The sequence below is a fragment of the Palaemon carinicauda genome, chromosome 22, assembly GCF_036898095.1.
Source record: "Palaemon carinicauda isolate YSFRI2023 chromosome 22, ASM3689809v2, whole genome shotgun sequence".
Classification (NCBI taxonomy): Eukaryota; Metazoa; Arthropoda; class Malacostraca; order Decapoda; family Palaemonidae; genus Palaemon; species Palaemon carinicauda.
Genome location: NC_090746.1, coordinates 22,293,370 through 22,315,324, shown reverse-complemented (window position 1 = coordinate 22,315,324; position 21,955 = coordinate 22,293,370). Strand labels below are relative to the sequence as shown.

Genomic DNA, 21,955 nt, shown 5'->3' with positions numbered 1-21,955 from the left:
GTCAAGTGATAGGATCGGAATTGACCCTACACCCGGAGGTAGCTCGGGCAGTCATCCTGAAGTGGGGCTCCCCAGTGATAGACATGTTCGCCACACGTCTGAACGTCCAGCTCCCTGTGTTCTGTTCTCCAGTCCCAGAGCCGTCAGCAGCGTTTGAGGACGCCTTCCAACATCCTTGGGACAACCTCGATGTTTACGCCTTCCCTCCCTTGGGGTTGATCAGACAAGTACTAAACAGTGAGGTCGGCGGCCAACCTGACGATGACTTTGGTAGCGCCTTGGTGGCCGGAGAGAGAGTGGTTCGCAGACCTAAAAGAATTAGCTCTCCTTCCTCCTTGGCCGCTCCCAGACAGGCCAGATCTCCTCCGTCAACCTCACTTTCACAGGTGGCACGAAAACCCTCGATCCCTCCACCTTCACACGTGGAGGTTATCGAGAAGCTCCTGAAGAAGGATGGGTACTCATCGAGGACCGCGACAAGGATGTCAGGCTACCTAAGGCGTTCCTCGACGGCAGTCTACCAAGCGAAATGGGCGGTCTTCGCAAAATGGTGTGCTTCCTGAGATATCGGACCTTTAAGGGCGTCCATTCATGACATAGCAGACTTTCTGGTGTACCTTAGGGACGATGTAGGCTCGTCTATCCCGGCCATTAAAGGAGTGCGTGCAGCATTGGGCCAGGTCTTCCTCCTTAAGGGTATTGACTTGGGAGCCTCCCGACATATCTCGATGCTCATCCGAAGTTTTGAGCAGTCATATCCCCCCCCGGGAAGTGAGGGTACCGCAGTGGGACCTTGCTAGAGTCCTCAAAGCCCTATCAGAACCGCCCTTCGAACCGCTCAAGGACTCTCTAGACAGGGAACTCACCTTCAAAACAGTCTTCCTCTTAGCCCTGGCCTCGGCGAAGAGAGTCAGTGAGCTGCACGGGCTCTCTTACGAGGTCTCACACTCGAAAGGCTGGCGAGAGGCTTCCTTTAAATTCGTCCCTAGTTTTGTGGCCAAAACACAGAACCCGGCTTGTTGGGATCCTCGGTTCGAGGGCTTTTCAGTACCAGCCATCCCTCGGTCAGACAACCCAAAGGACTTACTCTTATGCCCCGTGAGAGCAGTAAGAAAGTACCTGAAGAGGACAGCCAAATTCCGCCCAGAGATCAAGAATTTATTCGTCTCGGCAGGCCGGTTAAAGAAACCAGTCTCAAAGAATTCAATCTCCTTCTGGCTACGCCAAGTGATAAAGAGAGCCTACGAGGCCTCTGGAACCCCTCTCTCAGGTAAACCAAGACCTCATGATATTAGGGGTCTTAGTACCTCCCTAGCCTTTGAAAAGAACATGGCTTTGGGCAAAATCCTGAAGGCGGGTACTTGGTCCAGACAATCCACCTTCACGGAACACTACCTCAAGGATTGCTCAAGGAAATCCTTGGACGGTTTCTCCATTGGTCCAGTCATTTCGGCCCTTCGAGAGATCTAAGGTCATGGCCCCAGGGTAACTGGGGGTGTTAAAACCAAGAGACACTTGTTCCTTCCTTACCTTTATCCCCACCTATTCATCCTTCCCCTGGCCGGTATTCCCTGCATGGAAGTACTCAGAAGACCTTAGCCACTAGAAGAAATGTCCTCTACAGGAATGCGTCTCGGAATTGGTTTTGACGAAGGTAAGCCATTTAGACACTAAGTTAGTTTCCCCTATTTCTCGTTCAGTTTTTAGAGTGGTCGTAAGAACCCAGCCTCCTATCTAGGTTCCTCCCTCGCGTGCCTCCAGCCTTCGGCCTCTTGTCCCTGCAGGACACTCCCACCTCCTAAAGTTTAAGTCTCCTAAGAAGGTAGTTCTAGGTAAGTACCCTGTGTTGGAACAAATCACAAATTTTTCCTAACATACTTATACCCAACCTTCCCCGAGGGACCTGCAGGGCCGAGGAGTACCTTTGCCGATGAAACTTACTAAGGAGCCGACCTGAGCTTGCACGCTTTCCGACCCTGGGTCGCCTTAGGGCGCGTATCACTCCGCCTGAGGTTAGCCCCTTAGAAAACGGGAATAGGGTAAACTACACAAAAAGCTGGTCGGTTAGGTAGAGTTACCAGTAACTCCTAAGAAGGTAGTTCTAGGTAAGTATGTTAGGAAAAATACAAATTACTTAAAAATTTGTGATATTCTCTTCATATGAATGACCCAATCCCTGACCCCACCTCAAGTCAGCTACCCTCTTTGCCTCATTTACCTTGCGCTTTACTTCCAAATTTCTCTCTCTATATCTTTCATACTTCTCTACACTGTTACTCTGCAGCCATTCTTCAAAAGCCCTCTTTTTCTCTTCCACTTTTACCTTCCCTCCTTCATTCCACCATTCACTACCCTTCCTCATGCTGCCTCCAAAAAACTTCTTGCCACACACATCACTTGCAATCCCAACCTGATTTTCTTTCACTAACTTCTACTCCTCCTCTAAATTACCAGTTTCTCTTACTTTCACACTGTCATATGCCATTTTCAACCTTTCTTGATATTCACTTTTTACCTTGGGTTTTATTAACTCTTCAACCCTCACTAGCTCCCTTTTAGATTCCCCCCACTCTTTTGCTACAACTAATTTTCCTTCCACCAAAAATTGATCAGACATACCGTTAGCCATACCCCTAAACACGTGCAAGACTTTCAATCTTCCACAAACATTCTTTTAGTTATCAACACATAATCCATTAATGCCCTTTCTACCACTCTTCCATTTGCCACTGTTACCCATGTACTGTATACTTGTTTTTATCTTTCTTTTTGAAAAAGCTATTACTTATCACCATCTCTTGCTCAACACACATACAGTATCTACCAGTCTCTCACCACTCTCATTTTCACCCGGCAGCCATAATTTCCAATGACACCTTCTACCTCTCCAGTGCCCTCTTTAGCATTTAAGTCACCCATGACAACTACATAATTCCTTCTACCCAATCCTTCTACACACCTAGTTAATTCATTCCAGAACTCATTCCTCTCTTCACTTTTCTCACAACCTAGCCCATACGCACTAACAAAAGCCCAACATTCCCTACCTCACCTAACCCTTACTCACATTAACCTAGAATCCTAGATGATGTCTCCTTCCATTCCACTACTTTACCTGCCACACCTCTCTTGCTCTTCCCCTTTCAATCCTAGACACACTACCAGTCACTTCACCAAACATCACTTCACCCTTCCCTTTTATCTTTTTCTCACACAAAGCCAATATATCCATCCTTCTATTCCTAAACATAGTTCCAATCTCACATCTTTTACTCTCTATCGTACTACATCCACGCACATTCAGACACCGCCAAAACTAGAGTGCGGAGAGCAGTCACTCTTCCCCCAGCTCCACCTCTTCGATGTCTCACAGTTGTATTTAATGCAGGAGATGGGGTTCCTAGCCTCCTCGTCCCATCCCTTTTAGTCGCCTAATACGACATGCAGGGATACGTTGGCGCTATTCTAATTGTTATGCCCCTGCGGCCACAGGGGGCCAAGGGCTCTCCCAGTAGGGGGTTTAATCCTGGTCGAGAACAATGAACTTGGTGGAGGCAAGGGTCATTCCACGCGTATACCTGAGGTCAGCTTAACACATGAAATACGAATTGGCAGCGCTGTAAAGATTTTCTGCCACGTCTAAGAAGAAACTCTGCTGTTAGTAGCTAGGAAATTAGCAAAAAATTATTATAAACCAATTACAGGTATATAGTTGTGGTTTAATCTTTCGCTGGCTTCATATACCACACGGGGGTGGGGATACTTAATTTGGTAATGCCGGTCCCCACCCAAGCCCTTCCCATTTCGCCATATAGGAACTGATAGAGTTTAGCACTTAAATGGTTAAGCTGTTCTTAGTAAATTTATTTTTTTCTTAATGGTTTTGGTTCTTTTCTGTGAGAACCCTTTTAATATTTTCAAATATCAAATGCTCTATATCTAGTCAATTGAACTTTACCCCTATTGGTTTATTATATTTTTCAATTTTACTATTGCCATTTTCCTCTATTGTATATATTTTCCAACTTTTTAATCTTTCCTCGGCCACAGTGCAATATCTTCTCTATTCTCAGGTCAACTTTACTGTTGTTTCTTAGACAACTTATTGAATATTTATTTATTTATTTATTTATTTATTTTTTTTTTCTATTTTTTTTTTGAAAAGTACAGAAATTACCAGGAAATTGTCTAAGGTACCAGTAATTTATACATGAACTTGAACAGAAGATAGTATAGATTCACTTTCAGTAAAATAGCTCTGCCATGTCCTTGGGATTTTGTAATAGTTTTTCATCTTTACCTTCCAAAGCAGGAATACTTCATATACTTTTTCACCAAGATTTAAAATTTGAACCTGGTTCTCTTAAGATATATTAGTTATTTATTCTGTTATATTTATGTAGTATAATGAGGTAACAAGTCACTTTTCCAGATTCAGTCATTTCAGTATAGTATATTGAAAAAAGTAAAAAGTGGAGGATCTAAACAGTAATAATCCAAATAGTACATGTACATATTGTTGGGGGGTCCAAGGAGAAACTGAAAAGAACCTATTTAATAATACCTGCTGCACTTCTCAAAGTATGGAAGCATAAATTAAGCACTAAGTCAGATTAAGTTATAGTACTTTAAATTCATTTGTGTCTTATTTCATTTAGATTTAAAGCATTGATTGTGGCTTGCTTCAAGCATAAAACTTAACATCAAGACCTGTGAGTACTACTTGTCTCATACATGTGTTCAAATAAAATACTATGGTGGTGATAAAGCTTCTATCGATTGGATATTGGCAGGGTATTTAATAACGCTCGAATCATTAGATTCTAAAACCTAAGGCCTTAGTGTCGTTGTTGTTAATGTACATCACTTCTGTGTTCTTTTAGGTCTCATTCACGAGAGCGAGATGCAGGACGACGTGATAGGGATCGAGAACGGAGGGATAGACGCAGCAGGTCTCGGTCTCGCTCTAGATCAAGGTCACCTTACAATAATCGGCGCAGGTCACCTGTTTACATGTCTGGCCCATCTGGAAGACATGATGGTAAGAAGCTGTTCATAAGTGTATATAAACCATTTTTCCTTTAGAATAGATTCTGTTGTTAGCCCAGCTGGAATGTCTGTTTAATTTGTTGAGGGACTTGGCAATCAGTAGTGAGCACTTTTCAGTCATCCTCCACTTTTATCTCCAGTAACAATGATTACATATGTACTGTTGTGTCCTATCCAAAGGGTGTATGATCTTTTATGCTCTCTTTACAGTTTGTATGGTTGATTGTTAGCTTCACATCAATTATGAAACTGAAGCAGACATTTTGTAAATAAGACGTTGTAAATTCCTTTCCCTTCTACTCCTCTTGTAGGGCCTGTGGTTGTTTGCAGTTATCCCTATGCGCTGAGTGTAGATCATGGCCTCCCGTTCATTAGCCATCTTATTTTTATTTTTATTATTATTATTAAGTAGCTAAGCTACAACCCTAGTTGGAAAGGTAGGATGCTATAAACTCGAGGGCTCCAACGGGTAAAATAGCGAAGTGAGGAAAGGAAAAAAAGGAAAGAAGTAAACTACAAGAAAAGTAACTAACAATTAATATAAAATATTTTAAAAACAGTAGTAACAATAAAATAGATTTGTTCCATCACTATACAAAGCCTTGCCTATTTATGGGAATATTACTATATGTGAAGCTGAAAGACAAGCCATAAGACTTAGCAATGGATAACTACCCAACGCGCTAGTTGGCGGAAGGGGTGGGGATACCTGGCTACCCTGCCCTCTCACACACTTGGAATCTGAGCACCCACTTTTTGCTTTTGGCTCGGTGGAGAACGAACGTTGCCGCTCTTGTCCTCCATTGCCTTTTCGATTTGCCGTTGGCTTTGAATGATTCTTTATCTTTTTCAGACTGCTTGTGATTCTTCCTTACCGGCCTCATGCGCACCTTTCCTTTACCTGAGGGCCGCACCTGCAATACCTTTTATGTCCTTCATGGAGACGGACCCGCACCAACTGTTCCCGTCCTGTAGAGGTTGGCGGTGTGATCAGGAAAACACCTGCCCGAGTGTTGTGTGTGGTCTGCCTCCCAGTGGGAGAGGTTTGGGTGTGGCTGTAAGAAGAGAGATTCTTAGCTTTTGCGGTCTTCTCGAAGTCAAAGAAGCCTCAGACTTCTTCATTGACCCTCTGATCTCTTCCCGAAGTTGCTCCTTGATCGGTCTGCCCCATGGAACAGTCAATTACAAGCGTAGACCATTTAACTCCAGGTCAACTTCAGGCTTTGAGGAACAGAACTGCTTCCCCCTGGAGAAGCAGTTCTGCCCCTTCCATTGGGCAGTGCTTATTCTTTCCCTGATATTTTGCAGGTCTGGTCCTCTGTCGAAGGAGGCATTCTTGGAGCTCCTCCATCTGGGTGGTGAGAGGAAGTGGACACCTGCTTCCCCGGAGGTAGTTCCTTCTCTGATGAGTGCTGTCCTTGGCGACTCCAGAATTTTTGCCACCTTATCTGCAGAAGGGTCTCCCCCTTAGCCTTTGCCTGTTGACACCGAAGACGTCACTTCTTCCCCCATGCTGAGCCTATTCTTCCGTAGAGGGTGGAGCAAAGTCCGAGGCGAGTCCTGCAGGTGGTCATCTCTCGTCTGCGTGTTAGAAGCCCTCGAATCTCTTACCCCTCAGATCTTTTAGAGACCAACTTAGATCTTCTCTGACTCCGTCAGACCAAGTTCCCTCTGTGGAGGAACCTCACCATCGCTGACGGCCCCCTTGGGAGAATCGGCACTCTTCTTGGGAGCTCTGTACTCCTCGCCACACTAGACACTGGACGATCTCTTCCCCCTGTGATCAGCAGACGTCTCTTTAGTCCTGCGAAGGACCTTCGTTTTTCGCCTTCGGGTCCTTGTCACTCAATAGCTGCTCGTCACTTGTTCTCGGACGATAGGCACTCGTTACGTTGTGACTATCACAGTGTTGCTAGTGATCGTCATTCGTCACCCTGTGACTCTCGCCCTCAGCGTCAATCTCGCTACCAACCGACTCATGCTCGTTACTCGCCAGAACCCCAGGAATCTTCTGGAACTCTGTGTTCGCCAATTTAACGTTTACCAACTAGGCACTCGCCAACCTGTCGCCGTTATCAGCACCTCATCGTTTGCCATTGCATCGGTCACCTGGACCAACTGCTTCTGCTGGTCACCTGCCAACATACAAGCACAGTTTCCCAGGTAAGGATCTTCACTCGCCAAGGCGAGATGATTTACCCCACTTCTCCTTCCAGGACTGTTCCAGACCATCGCCCCCTGAATGAGTGCCGTGGGTACGACTCCCGTCTCCCTCAGCAGAACCCATGCACGTTGTCGGTGGTCCCCACTTCTTCAAGAGGAGTTGCCATCGGTCAGGTACGGTGATCAGGTGTCGGTAACCAAGAAACCCTTGCATGGCTGACGCCTGGTTCCGTTCCCTCTCAAAATGTAACCCTCAAGGCTCCAGCAATACCTCCACCTCGAGGGATCAACGCCCTTCCAAGGAGCTAGTTAGTATTCCATTTGTTCCGTAACAGGAATACAAACCTATGCTATTTATAGGGGTACAGTGAACCCTCGCTACTTCGCGGTTCGACCATCGCGGATTCACCACTTCGCGGATTTTTTCCATAACCCATATATATACAGTAATATATATATATATATATATATATATATATATATATATATATATATATATATATATATATATATATATGTATGCATGTATTTATGTATATATGTAGGTATGTATATGTGTACACATATAAATATATATATATATATATATATATATATATATATATATATATACGCACACACACACACACACACACATATATATATATATATATATATATATATATATATATATATACATACATATATATATATATATAATTCTAAAGTAGGAAGATGTGATGTAGTTCTAAGGGAACAGTATGGGAAATATGTCTGGGTAATAAGCAAAGCTCTACCTCCAGTTTGTTTCTTCATTATGATCAGAGATAAATGTAAACAAAACATTGGTTGCCATTTTTTAACGTGCTTTTTAGCATGTTTAGGAAACACATGATATAAAATTGCCTTTAATATTTGTGCCTGTTTTAGTTTAGGGTACTGTAGTACATGCATTAAGTGTTCTGTACATTAAAGGGTAGTTTGTTAACAGTACAACATACAAGGGAAGGTTTTAAAAGTCTGAATATATATGTTGAATAAATAGGTAAATATGGTGTCACTACTTCGCGGATTTTCACATATCGCGGCCGCGACTGGAACCTATCTACCGCGATAAACGAGGGTTCACTGTATTACTTTTGGTGAAGCTGAAGCGACGAGCCATTAAAATTTAGCGAGGGTTAACTAGCGGAACCTGTTCCGCTATTTAGCAGGAAGTAGGGGGGATGGCGAGCTACCCCTCTCACTCACACACCTGTTACTGTGCTTCACTTTGCTTTTGGCTCGGGTGGAGAACGGTTGTATCTTCCTCTTCACATATTTTGGACTGGTTCCGAGGGCCATATCTGCGGCACCTTCATGTCCGTGGAGGACACAGATCCTCACCGTCTTTGCTAGGCCTGCAGGGCGCAACAATGTACTAAATCTAACAGGTGTAATGAATGCCGGGAGTGGTCTACATCCCAGTGGAAGAGGTTTGGGCGCTAGCGTAAGAAGAAGTCCAAGCTGAATTGTTATCCTTGAAAGGTTACTTTGAAGCAGAAGCAGCCATTTAGCTCCTGGACAAGCTTGGTCCTCGGGAGACGGTGTCGTTTCCCCTAGCGAAGTGGCCCTACCTCTACCCCCGGTGGATCCTTGTCCCTGTCTTGTTGCTTACAGGTTTGGCTGTCTCTGGGATTGTCCAGTCCTCCTTTCAAGGAGGATCTACTGAAGCTGCTGCATCGGGGTGGTGGTTGACAGCGTTTGTCAGCATCGGAGGTGGATCCTTTGGCCCCTTGCTGATATTGTGGTGTCAAAGGCCTTGTCTGCTTCTTTCACTGCTGCTGAAGACTGCGCTTCTCCCCTTGCCGACCATCCTTTTGGGGGGAGGGTTGTAGCAAAGTCCTGCTGCTGGTGCTGATCAGCTTGCCGATCCTCCCGCCCCTGTGGGGCATCACCGTTGACGTGGACCCCACTGTACTCGTCCACCGCTTCGCCTTGGAGGTGATCCGTCAACTTGGGTGAAGAGACTCCTCTTTGGTGTATCAGCTTCGTCATCGAAGCCCTTCACCTCCTAGGAGCCTTCTCGTCCTGCCGCCTCTGGTTCCCGACCTTTACTTGCCTCCGTGGACTTTGCTGCTAGTCACCCACTCAAGCTCGATAGTTTCAAGTAGTTTCTGTAACCACATCATCCTTGTGAGCTAGGAGTGGGGTTTGAGGAGCTTTTAGGTCTACCTTCCGAGTCATCAGCAGCCATGACCTTACCTCCCTGGTCCTAGCTTGGGGAGCAGTTTTTGGCATTGATCATTTATATATAGTACTGTATATATAGTGAGTCTAGGGCATTATCCTGTCCCTTGCCTCTGCCATTCATGAGCGAGGTTTAAACCTTTAGTGAACATACGCACTGTCATTCCTTCTCCCTTCCATGATTATCTCTTCCTTCTGGTAGAGAAAAAGAAATGCAGTGATTGCCGAAAAGATATTGGTATATGCTACTACTGCTGCTTCTCCATCACATGTAGAGTCCCAGAGACGACAACTAAATCTTTGGATGTCACGCCTGCCGAGGATGAAATCTCCCAAGCACAGGATGACCAATCAGTCTAATTTTCCAGGGTCAGTCAGGTTACTCTGCGTTGTTTTTTGGAATCAACTGTGGTGTACCGAACCTGACTCCCTGAAAGACGAGGTACGAGATACTCGCGCTACCAGTGCCAAGACTAGTAAGAGACTAGGCAAGAGTTCAGATGATCAGGATGCAGAGATTTGGTCTCGTCCTGGTCGTGCCCATGGATATTCCCTGGGTGTTTGATGATTCCTTTTTCCACACACACATTTTAAAGGCTGCACTTAAGAGATCTGCCATAGGGATTGAGACCTCTGATTCTTGCCTTCCACCTTCTTTAGTTCAACTATCACTTAAACCATCACTTTCTTTTTACTCCTACACTTTCAGTCGCACTGATCCCGGTTGAGTGCATGAAGTTGGGATATCGCATCTACCCTAACCTACAGGAAGACTAATGTCAGAGGTGCTAGTCCTGAAGGTAGGAGTAATGTACGACAGGCAATCTTTGCTACCCACAGGAGTTTACCACCAGGTCCGTGGATAACCTTGTACTTTAACCTGAGGTAGCTATTCAACAAGTTGGGTTGCGAACCTATAGCTCCCACACGGGAGAGAGTGTTTCGTCTGAGATTACTGATATGGCAAGTGTAGAAGTGGAGGTAGAATATCTGGCAGTTCTCTTCTTAATTCCCATCTTATAGTAAAGTAGTTGCTCCTTTATATGCTGGATTGGATGCTAGATACAAGAGAGCCACACAACATAACTTTTCTTACAGACGAGTTTTCTATTGAAGTCTCTACCCTGATGGATGAAGTGCATGCAATCTACTTCTCATAATGACCATACATTCAATTGCCATATCCTTATAGATATAGTCTTCCATGACCACCTACCAGTCTGCTGGTAGGGATCTAGCATAACCTGCAACATCTTCCTGCTCAGGTTGTTAAGAGGTTATTAGAAGTCACCACCTTTGTTCTTCACCAAGACCAAAGTGCATTGAAATTTCCGGGGTTAGTAAACCAGCCAGATTGGTTTTATGCCCCCCCCCCCCAAAGGATAAGTCTCATATTAAAGGTTGAAGTTTGTATTACATAGAGGAAAAATCTAACTTTGGAATTAGTAATTTTTCTTAACTACTTTATACAAACCCGAGACCTTTAAGTTACACTGCCTGCTCAACCACTCCGCAAGGCCTAGATTAAGGGTAAAGTGAAGATTACGCTACCTGCCGAGTGCCCGTGACCACCTTACCATCTGCCAGTAACTAGTAGTACCTTGATAAAAGTTTAAACAGCTGTTCCAGCTTCTCTGAAGTCATACTCCTATTGAAAGTCTCAGGTTTGTATTGTTAGGAAAAATGCAAATCACTTTGAAAATTTATATTAGTATAGTCTGAGTTAAATACAAAGACTGTAAATCTTGTTTTATTTGAGGGTTTACTGAAAATTCATTCTTGCTTTTCAGATCCTGTTGAAATGACAGCTGAAGAAAAGAAAATGAAGGAGGTGATGGGTTTTGGTTCATTCCACACAACCAAAGGTAAGTTTACAAAGCTAGTATATTAGAAGGCAGTAGCATAAATCAAAGGGATTTTATCACGTGGAAGTGTTTTGCAGAGGTACTAGGAGCTGTTAGTTGCACAACACCATTAATGAAATGATTGGAAAATAAGAAGGCTTTTTCTAGTATTGGCATTGATTTCAGACGCATGCTGCATAAAGCATGGAGCTTTTCGAGGGAAGGTAAGGTCAGATTTTGACATTAGTTAGTTTTTTTGTAAAATAACTTAGTTTTGTTAGGAATAGGGTATGCATTTACACTAACAGGGGTACTTGGGTGTTGGGGAGTCTGAAAGAAAATATTCTATTTCAAAGTACAGTATATACTCAAGGTTCATGTGCTGTTTTGTTAAAGATAAAGTTGACAATCACTTTAAAAGATATAAAAAATATTTAGCCTACTAAAGGCCTCTAGTTACCAGAGATAAAAGGAACCAATATAAGTATACAGCAAGGTTGCTCCTACCTCCTATCTCGTCTGGCCTTTTAAAACCATTCTCTGAATGTTGCATCTATCAACAAGATTTGTTTCATTTGTTTGATTTTTCTGTTTTCAGTTTGCTTGCTTCCTTACTAGCTAGATTTATCAACAATTTTTTTTTTCATATATGTTTAATATTTTTTTTTTTCCAGTTAGTTTACCCAACTAACAAACCTTAAGTTATTTCTTATGGATATTCTTTCGGCTAAGCTGGAAGGTAGCCAATTAGACTTCTGGTCCGAGGTGGCAATCCTTCCCAGACACGGGGTAGGGGGTGGCTAGGGGTACTAGCCACCTATATATATATATATATATATATATATATATATATATATATATATATATATATATATATATATATATATATATATATATATATATATATATATATATATATATATATATATATATATATATATATATATATAGATTATAGATTATAGATTATAGATAGATATACAGATATACAGATATACAGATATATAGATATATATATATATATATATATATATATATATATATGTAACAGTGATCTAGTCACTTTATCTTTTTGGCTGGTAGAGAGCGGTTGCCTCCTCTCTCCTCCTCCTCAAGATTTAGCCCATAGAAATTGATGAACAATGGAAAAATTGTTGCTTCACGCTCACTTTCAGGTGTGATCGTGCTTTTTCTTAGAAGCTCCCATGCAAACATGCCCTGGTAGCAAGGGTGGCCCTTGCTGGACCTTCATGTCGTCGGTTGAGACCAACCCACATTCTGTCTGTCTGTGACCTGTAGGGGCCGTTGTTGCGAACAAGACTAGCCTTGTGACGATTGTAGAGAATGGTCTGCCTCCCAGTTGAAGAGGTTTGGGTGACGTAGGAAAGCCAGCACGATCGCTCTCCTAGTCTAACTCGGAGGCGAAGAGATCACGAGTTTCCTCTTCTCCTTTGCCCGCTTCTATTCCTCTTTCCTAAGCTCCTCCTCGCGTGTCTTCATCCAGGGAACATTCAAGTAGGAGCACAGTCCCAGTAGCTTCTGGGCAGCCTCATGAACTTGGGGGGAGTTGTTGCTTCCCCTAGCGAAGCAAGTTCTCCTCGTGCCGCTAAGGTGCCCTTCTCCCTTTCAGATATATTGCGTGTTTGGCCGTCCTTGGGAATTTCTGGTTTCCCTTCGAAGGAAACACTTCTACATCTTCAATCTGGGGCTAAAGAGGATCTTTCATCTGTGGCCAACTTCGCCCTGGACTTTGCGAGGTTCAGAGCTCCTTTCGCCCTCCGAACAGCCTCGTGCCGATGACGAGCCTTCTCGCCATCCTGTGGCAGTGTCGTCTTTTAATATACAGCACTTAATTTCTCCCTTTAGGAATGTTTCCAGCAGCAGGCTAACCTCCTTCCGACTGCAGCTGTAGGTGATCTCCAGGCGACCTGCTCTTAATCTCATCGTCGATGGCAAGGACGAGACTCATTAACTTTATCTTCCTGTTGATCATCTTCGGGACGTTGTTCACGACAGTTAAATGATGAGATAAGAGATAGCAAGTTATCACAATCTCGGCGCTCTTCTTCACGAAGGCGCTTAACTCGAGCATCACACTCGCAAGACCGAAGGTTAACACGGTCTCAACGTCCTTCACGAAGGTCTTCTTTTAAAAGTTCCCGATAAGGAGTTACACTCTCACAATCAAAAGATCTAAGCTCACGGTCACAAGATTCACACTCACGATCTAGATGTTCACGAACACGAGGGCGACGCCTACATTCACAAGGACATTGCTCACATTCACGAGGGCGGCGTTCATGATTACGAGGGTGTCTTTCATGTTCATGAGGAAGACACTAGGCATTCACAAGCAGAACGTACACGATCATGAGCGAGACGCTCAAAGTTGCAGGCATGACATTCTAGCCGTTCGCCTTTCCAACAACCTACGACCGATAAAGGACATTCTACTGAGCCTCACACTGAGGGACCTGGGGGAACCCAAACAAAAAATATGGCAAATAAGGCAAACCCACCAATGTGCATTCTGCTAATTTACCCCCTGCTCTCTTTGTGGCTTGGGCCGCTTCAGCTAAGCGATCCCCATGCTAATGCTCTCGACCATGGCGAAGCGCTCTCCAACCCTTCCAGTCGTTCCGGTTCCGAGGCCTCTATCAACGCCTGGGACGTGTGTTAGTCACCCTCCAGTTCCTCAGGTTCCCGTAGGGCCTCCTGCTTCTCGTTCACCTTTGGTGCCTCGGGAATTGGGTGTTTCTACTTGTGATTCGAGTTTTTCACCAGATTAAGTTCCGGAATCACAATCGTTTGTGAATCCAACACCTTCGGCAATGATCTCCACTAAAGCTACTGTTCGTGGTAGGCTGATTCCCTTTCCTGAAGGGTCTAAAGAACCCCCAGATAAGTTTGCAGGGGTTCCTATCTCACCTGATTGGTCCCTTAGAACAACAAATGAATATCTGCTGCAGAGACCCCTGACGCTCCTCGGGCATCTGAACATCCTCCTGTTCATAGACGTTCTCCTGGACTTCTGAAGGAATCCCTGGGTCTTTCGAAAGGAGGAATGCTTCCTTCTTGGTATGATACTTTATCAAACCTCCAAAAGTCCTTCACTTTGGCTTTTCCACCTCAGCCTCGACCTTCTCAGGCTAGGACTATCCCACGAATTCCATTGGAGAGTTAGGCGTCGGTTTTCTCTCACCATGATGGTCACTCAAACCCGAGGAGGAGAACTGCTCAGAGTAGCGTATCCTTAGCACAGAGCTTTACATCCAACCCAGTGCTAAAGAAAGGATGCCCTATGTTTTAGACCCAAGTCTGCAACGATTTCCTCTAACTCCGGTTAAGGAGGTTCACAGGCTGACTTCTAAACAGAAAAGGAGGATGGTAGTCTATACTCCTCATGCGGGTCTCATTCAACCCTGCACAAGCAGATATCTTGGATCGGCCTGGGAGATTCCTATCAAACCTTCTGTCCATATTAAATAATGTAATGTTTGCTAGTTTGGTGAACAAATGAAAAATTTGTAGATAATTTGTATTTTTCCTTAACTAATACAAACCGGGAGTTATTTATATAAATTGTCCCGCCATCACCTGTCCTGTAATGACTCCTGCCTGCAATAGAAAAAGTGACTAGATCACCGTTCTGTGAGTGTGTGTATATAAATATATATATATATATATATATATATATATATTATATATATATATATATATATCTATATATCTATATATCTATATATCTATATATATATATATATATATATATATATATATATATATATATATATATATATATATATACATATATATATATATATATATATATATATATATATATATACATATATATATATATATATATATATATATATATATATATATATATATATATATATATATATATATATATATATATATATATATATATAGGTGTCTAGTACTCGTAGCCATCCCCTACCCAGTGTTTGGGTAGGGTTGCCACCTCGCACCAAAAGTCTAATATCCATAATAAATTACTCCAGGTTTGTATTAGGGAAAAATACAAATTATCTATGAATTTTGTCATTTGAACTTGCTTTCTTACTTACTAGATTTATTCAGGGATGTCACCTATGTTTGTCAAAGTTAGTTTTTGTTAGGGTTGTAGTGTAAATAAGCTTATACTTGCTAAAGTTGATGTTCATACCTGCCTTTGTTTTGAGATAAGCACGTATCCCAAGTATTGATGAGAGTTGACTTTATCAAGGAGGTCTGGGTGAGAATTTAGAATTCTTCTCATTTGTCATTGAATCTTGGAATAGTCATGGCTTTTGAGAAGACCTTTCTTGGACAGGTACAGTCAATTCTGTTTTGGGAAATAGGGCTAGCCTAGGATACGTTTCGGGCCTTTCTGTTACAGTACTGAAGCATGTTCTGAATTACTGTATATGTCTATCATCAAAGAGTCCATAGAGTTTTGAAAGTCCTTTTTGGTTCACCAGTGGATGAAATTAGGGACATGGGTTGTATAGAAAAGCTCCTTTGTTATGTACAGACCTCTTTCATGCCATTTCAATCAGTTTAAAAATGGATGATTTAATCCAAAGACTAATAATACCATCTCTTTCCCTCGAGGGAATTAGTACCACCAGTGATCCTCTAGCTGTGCACAATAGGCATTCTTTATGAATATTTGCAGTATTAGTTTTATGTCATCCTGCTTTACTTCCATTCCAACATACTATCTTTTATCTTGCTGTTTGACTTGTTTCAACCGTTACCTTGGTTTTACTGCACAGTTTCCCCTAGTTGTGCGTGGATGCTGAATTTTTTTTACAGTTTCCAACAGGTTTTGTAGCCTAAATTCATAAACAAATCACTGTTATTCCAGCTCTTCAAAATCAGAGAGATATGGATTGATGGGATTATTGCTAGTTTTGTGTGCTGGGACTATTTTACAGCTACTGGTTCCAGCCATTTATCTTTTTGAGACTTTGTTATTGGGCTGGGCTGCTACTAAATTAGATAATTAATTACTAGTTGTGTTCAAGGCTTTAGTTTGTTTTGAGCTCATCTGCATTCAGACAGCACTACATATCTGGCTTACATCAGTAAGCAAGAGATACCAGGTTAAGGACTTTCTGATGACCAATCAACTACTAGGTTGGATGGAAGCCAGGAGCGTTACTTTTCTCCCTTAAATCTTTCTGGAAAGATTGGATGCCTCTGCAGATTATCTGAGTAGACAAAATCAACTGCTGCATAAGGAATGTTCTCTGCATCATCAGATATGTCTAGTTACTGTAGAAAGTATGGGGAAGCAAAAATGAATAGTTCAAAACTTTACTAAAGAAGAGATTAGAATTAATGCTCTCTAGTTCAGGATCCGTAAGCCTTGGTTATGAATGCCATGCTTCAGGAGTAATCCTTCCTCATCGTACAGTACGTATTCTACCATTGCCACGATTCAACTGGTTATCTTAAGGTTACGGATGTCTGTCATTACAGGAATGGTCCTAATAGGGTTTATGGCCTTGGAGTGGCTGCCTCATGGACCTGTGGTATCTTGTGTCCTGTGCACCCGATCTCAGTCACCTCATCTCTTTGCCATTCAACAAAGCCCATTATGCTTCAGTTTGTCATTCAACAAAGCCAATTGTGCTTCTGTTAACTACCTAGAGACTCCTTCCTCTCCTTAGGAAGAAAGCGTTTAGGCTATCAAATCGTCCAGATTACCTTTTATAAACTTGAAGGGGGTCATTTACTGGCATTTTTTTTTCTTTTTTTTTTATTATTAATAATAACTGGTTTATTTAATTTTGTGTAATTCTTTTTCTTTTCCATTAATGCCTCTAGATATTAGATTTCAGAGGTTTTTGCACTGACAAAATTTTTTTTGTATAATCCATCATAGTTTTTTTTTTTTTATTTTTTTTTTATATTTATAACAAAAACAACAACATATGGAAATGGACTTGTCTTCTAGTACCATAATGTAATGTGGGATACCTTGCTAGAGTCTGTTATTGAAAAACTTTTTTCCTAATGCTTTCCGAAAGGATCGAGAAGGGGTTATAAGGTTTTTTAATGACTCATTTCAACAGTTGGATAGTGTTTGATTCATGTTTTTTTTTCTTGTGGATTTTTGTCCTTGTTACTTAAGTTTTGAACTAAAAATTGATAAAGATTCAAGCATTTACCACGTTACCTTAATATTCCATCACTTCAAGCAATACTAGCCTGTGAAGGATTAAAAGAAGGGGATATTTGGGAGGGAATGAAATTTTTTTTTCGTATTTACAGTAGAGTTTGGGAAATAGTAGCTGCGATATTAGATGACTATCGGGTAATTTTGAAGTAAACTTTATTTTTAAGATTTTTATTCAGTTAAGGCATTGACGATATACTTGAAAAGATCTAAAGATAGATGTTCTATGCATAATCTATTTTGGTTCGTTTTTTTTTTTCCTTTTTTGTCGTATCATTCTTCTCAAAGAAACTTATAATTGAGGCTCGGTTGGCCAGATGAGTCTTGTTCGTGTGGTACGCGGCAGGTTATTCTATTAAAGGTGTGGCTACTTCATTTAACTTTGCTACAAATTTAGCTTTAGAAAAAGTGTTGCCCGCATTTCATTGGCCATGCAGATATGTATTTGCATCTCTCTATTTGAGAAGTTATATTCAAGTTTTGGTGATTGTTAGTCCCTCGGACCTTTAGGGGAAGCAGGGGAAAATTATCTACATTTGTTATTTACTTTATTTACATTATTAGGTTGTTTAGGTTCTTGGAAATAGGTTTCGTCATTTTAATTAGTTTTGCAGAGCTTTGTCTTTAGAGCAATAGGTCTCGTTAAGTTATTACTTGGTGACGGCCTCTATACCTCTTACTTTTCATGTATGTATCTTGCTTTTTGATTACCACTATCCATCCATCCAGTGTAGTAAGCTCATAAATTGTGAGAAGACTGATGGAATTACAGTAAACAATTTCTAAAATGATTTCAATACTCAAGATGTTCCCACCATAATTGCCAAGAAACAATTTCTTCCAACAATTATAAAGTAATTTCTAACATCTGGAGAAAGACATCTTGAAAATGCTCTAAAACGCCTAACAATTTGATGGAGTCACAGGGTTTGTGGCACTTCACAGCTTAGTTTCTTGCTATTAACTGCTTGAGTGTCCCATTACTGTACTGTATTAGAGGCATGTTTACATTGAAAGGAAAGGAAGTGAGAAATTTAAAATCTTTTAGGATAAGTGTCGATAAACCGAGCTTTGAAAAAAGTATAAAAGTAAATTTTATTTGTATTCTTTTCTTTTTTGGCCAAGGTTTGAGATATAGAATATCAAACTTGGAAATAATGAGATTTTAAAACGCCTGACAAGGTAGGAAGCTGGAATATTCCCGCTATATTTTTACAGCTGCTGCTCTTGTTTTGGGCAACCATAAGACTGGTATGTTATAAGGGAAAACTTTTGTATTTTTAAAGTGATTGTTGAATCTCTTCCTTCTTTAAAAGCATAGCACATGAATATGGTTTTTTGTAACTTTTCGTTTGGTTTTATGGTTTCATACAATTAGTTACGATAAATGCTACTGTCTATCTTTTGTTGGATTTTATATTTATTGTTTGATATCTTCAGATAAATAAGAGTGGTCATTCGTGTTTTTTCTTCTGAACTTTTAGTAAATTGATTACAAAGTTGTAATTAGTTTTTAGTATAAACATATGCAAATTATTCAAGATTTTAGAAAATTTTTTGTATTTCTTTGATTTACACCTTGAATTAATTTTCCAATTCTGTGCGTATCATGAAGTACTCCGCAGTTCATATAAGTTTAACTGATGTCACTGCAATGAAATTTGCCTAAAAAAAGATAATGGGTATTGACATCCCAGTTAAGAACAAAACAAAAAATTATATTCAGTAATAATGTACTGTACAGGTATTTTAAATTACAAGATTGGTGAAGTAACATACTGTATACATATATGTTTGATCTGAGATCTTTATTTATATTTAAAGATTAGTATATTTAGTGTAAATTTGAGATTGTTGCACACACCAAGGTGAAGTTATTGTTTCTTAAATGAGGAGCAAATTATTTTTTTGGGGGGAAAGACCACCTGATAGTAGACATGCAGGGTGGAAAGAAACCAAGGATGCTGGTGAAGAAGAAAAGGTAGAAGCTCTCGAATTTGGGAATGGGGAGTGGTTACTTTTTATTGCTGCCTAAATGTCACCATGCAAGGCACACTGAGAATAGTACCATGTAGAGTAATGAGCAGTTTTTTTTTTTAAGATCCTTCTTGGCAAGGACAGTGTAGGAAAGTAGAATTTTTATTCCATGAGCTTTTTTGTGTGGTCTTGGTTTTTTTTATGACGCTTTTATATTATCTTAATCACTGTGAAGTCATTAAGAAGAAATGATTACTGTACTTCATACATATACCAAAGGCACTTCCCCCAATTTTGGGGGGTAGCTGACATCAACAAGAAACAAAACAAAAAAGGGGACCTCTACACTCTACGTTCCTCCAGCCTAACCAGGGACTCAGCCGAGTTCAGCTGGTACTGCTAGGGTGCCACTGTACTTAGAAAGTTTTAAACGAATCTAAATTTATTTTTTTTCAAATCCAAACTCTAAAGAGTTTTCTTGATATTAATAACTCTTCCTTCAAGGCCTATTCCTGGCTTCCTTTCTCATTAAGTCACTCCCTTCCTATTTTTCATTTTACGGGACTTATTTTCTTTCGCTTGATAAAGGGATTTGGAATAAAAGAATCTTGGCTTTTTTACTCTTAACAAAAGATCAATTACTGTTTAGTATAAGAATCTTATATAGAAATAATGATTGATCATAACATGTATCTAGTTTTCCTAGTGATAAATATGGTCTGGAATTCATATTAATAGATTATATTTAATATTAACCAATGCTTAAAGATGTACGGTAATAAGAAAATTATGTAAAATAAGAAAATTGGATAAGCAATATAGTTATATGGTTTGTAATTTTATTCTTACAATATTTTTTTTTTTTACAATTTAGAAATTAAAAGACAACTAGAATGGGGTAGAGTATACAAAAATTAGCACCAGCTTTTACGACCTGGATCCCCTTCACCACATGAATGCTGTAGGTAGTGAGAGGGAATGTTTAAATATGGAAAGGGAAGGTGGACGAAAGTATGCCTATAAAAATTCACCAAATATCAAGGCATGGAATTTGAAAAATCATTTGAACCTCATTTGAATTAAGTAAAATTATAATATTTTCAAGAAAATTGCAAAAGTAGAATGATTTATTAACAGTTTATTAACACAATTACAAAATATTTTAATCGTTGGATATAAAATAGAAAAAGCGGCTAAGTATACAGTACTGTAGTATGGAAAATGAGGACAAATATTTGACCTCAGTATGACTTACGGCTTTTTTTAGCTTACTTTTATATCACCTATAGAATCACAAAACTGTTATCCTTAACATAAATAGTAGGCAGCAGTGACAGGAAATAAAAGGACAATAATGATATAAGAGATGCATACAATTTGGAAATACTAGTGTTACTGGTGCTCACTTCAATATAGTAAAAAGGAAAACTACTAGTTATAATAAATTTGCTGATATCTATTGGGAACAGACTTTTCCGTTGTTATATAATACGCCTCCATGTTAGTTCAACATCCATCAGTTTCAACTTTATCACTCCTTGATTATTGGATATACAAATATCGTCTTATCTTGTGTTATGTTGGTCTTAAAGTCTTAGAATAACAATTAATGTACTTACAGTAATGTAATTATCATTGTTTATTAATGTATCTGTTTTTTTTTTTTAAATGATTGTGGTTTTGAGTACTTTTTCATGTTCTGAATATGTAAAGGAAACCTTAAAAGTACTTAAGGTGAAAATCTGACCCACTTTGAGCCTCTTGGAACTCATTAATGACGTAGGGCAAGTTATTACTGTATCTTGACTTTGACCCTTACTATTAAACATTGATCGCTGCTTATTTCTTCGTTGTCGTTCTTATAGCTTTGTGTCTTCCAGTAGGTTTACTGATAATGCAAAGAATTGACTGGTCACACTGATAATGTTTGTGCAGTGCAAGTCCTTTGTCTCGTTAGGTAGAACAGCTGTGCTTCTCCTGTGGTTAATTATTTGTAATATCAGTTGATCTCAATCTCAAAAGATGCCTAGATAGCTGATGATGATGATTCTTGATAATTATGATGTCAGTATGTCTGTAATATCTGTCTTAAAAGTAATCTTGCTTAATTTGCAATATAGAAACTCTGCTTTAAATATAATTGACTCACGATAAAGGTGAACAGTGTAGGTTATGCTAGATCCAATTCAAGTTTCCTATGTTCAGATGCTTGGAAGCTTGCCTTTTTTTTATAGATAGCTATATATCATTTTAAAAGCTACTATTCATTTAATATAAAAACTCCCAGAATTGTTGCATATACCAATTTTCTATGCAGATGATACTGTAAAGGGATAGGTGCCAAAATTATTATTACCTTGCCTTGAAGGTCCCAGATCTTGTGGTAATGTCAATTAGTCTCAGACCTGTTCAGAGTGGAAGGGTCATCTCCACTAAAAGCATGGTATATGTCTTGTACAATAATTTGCTTCTATGTCCTCAAGTATTACCCAGTGGAAAAAATTCTCTACAAGGGTGAAAA

General features: G+C 40.3%; 1 pseudogene; it reads left to right on the top strand.

Annotated features, from left to right (window-relative positions):
* Positions 1-21,955, top strand: part of LOC137616374 (uncharacterized protein DDB_G0287625-like) — a 142,610-nt pseudogene that overhangs the window by 55,702 nt on the left and 64,953 nt on the right.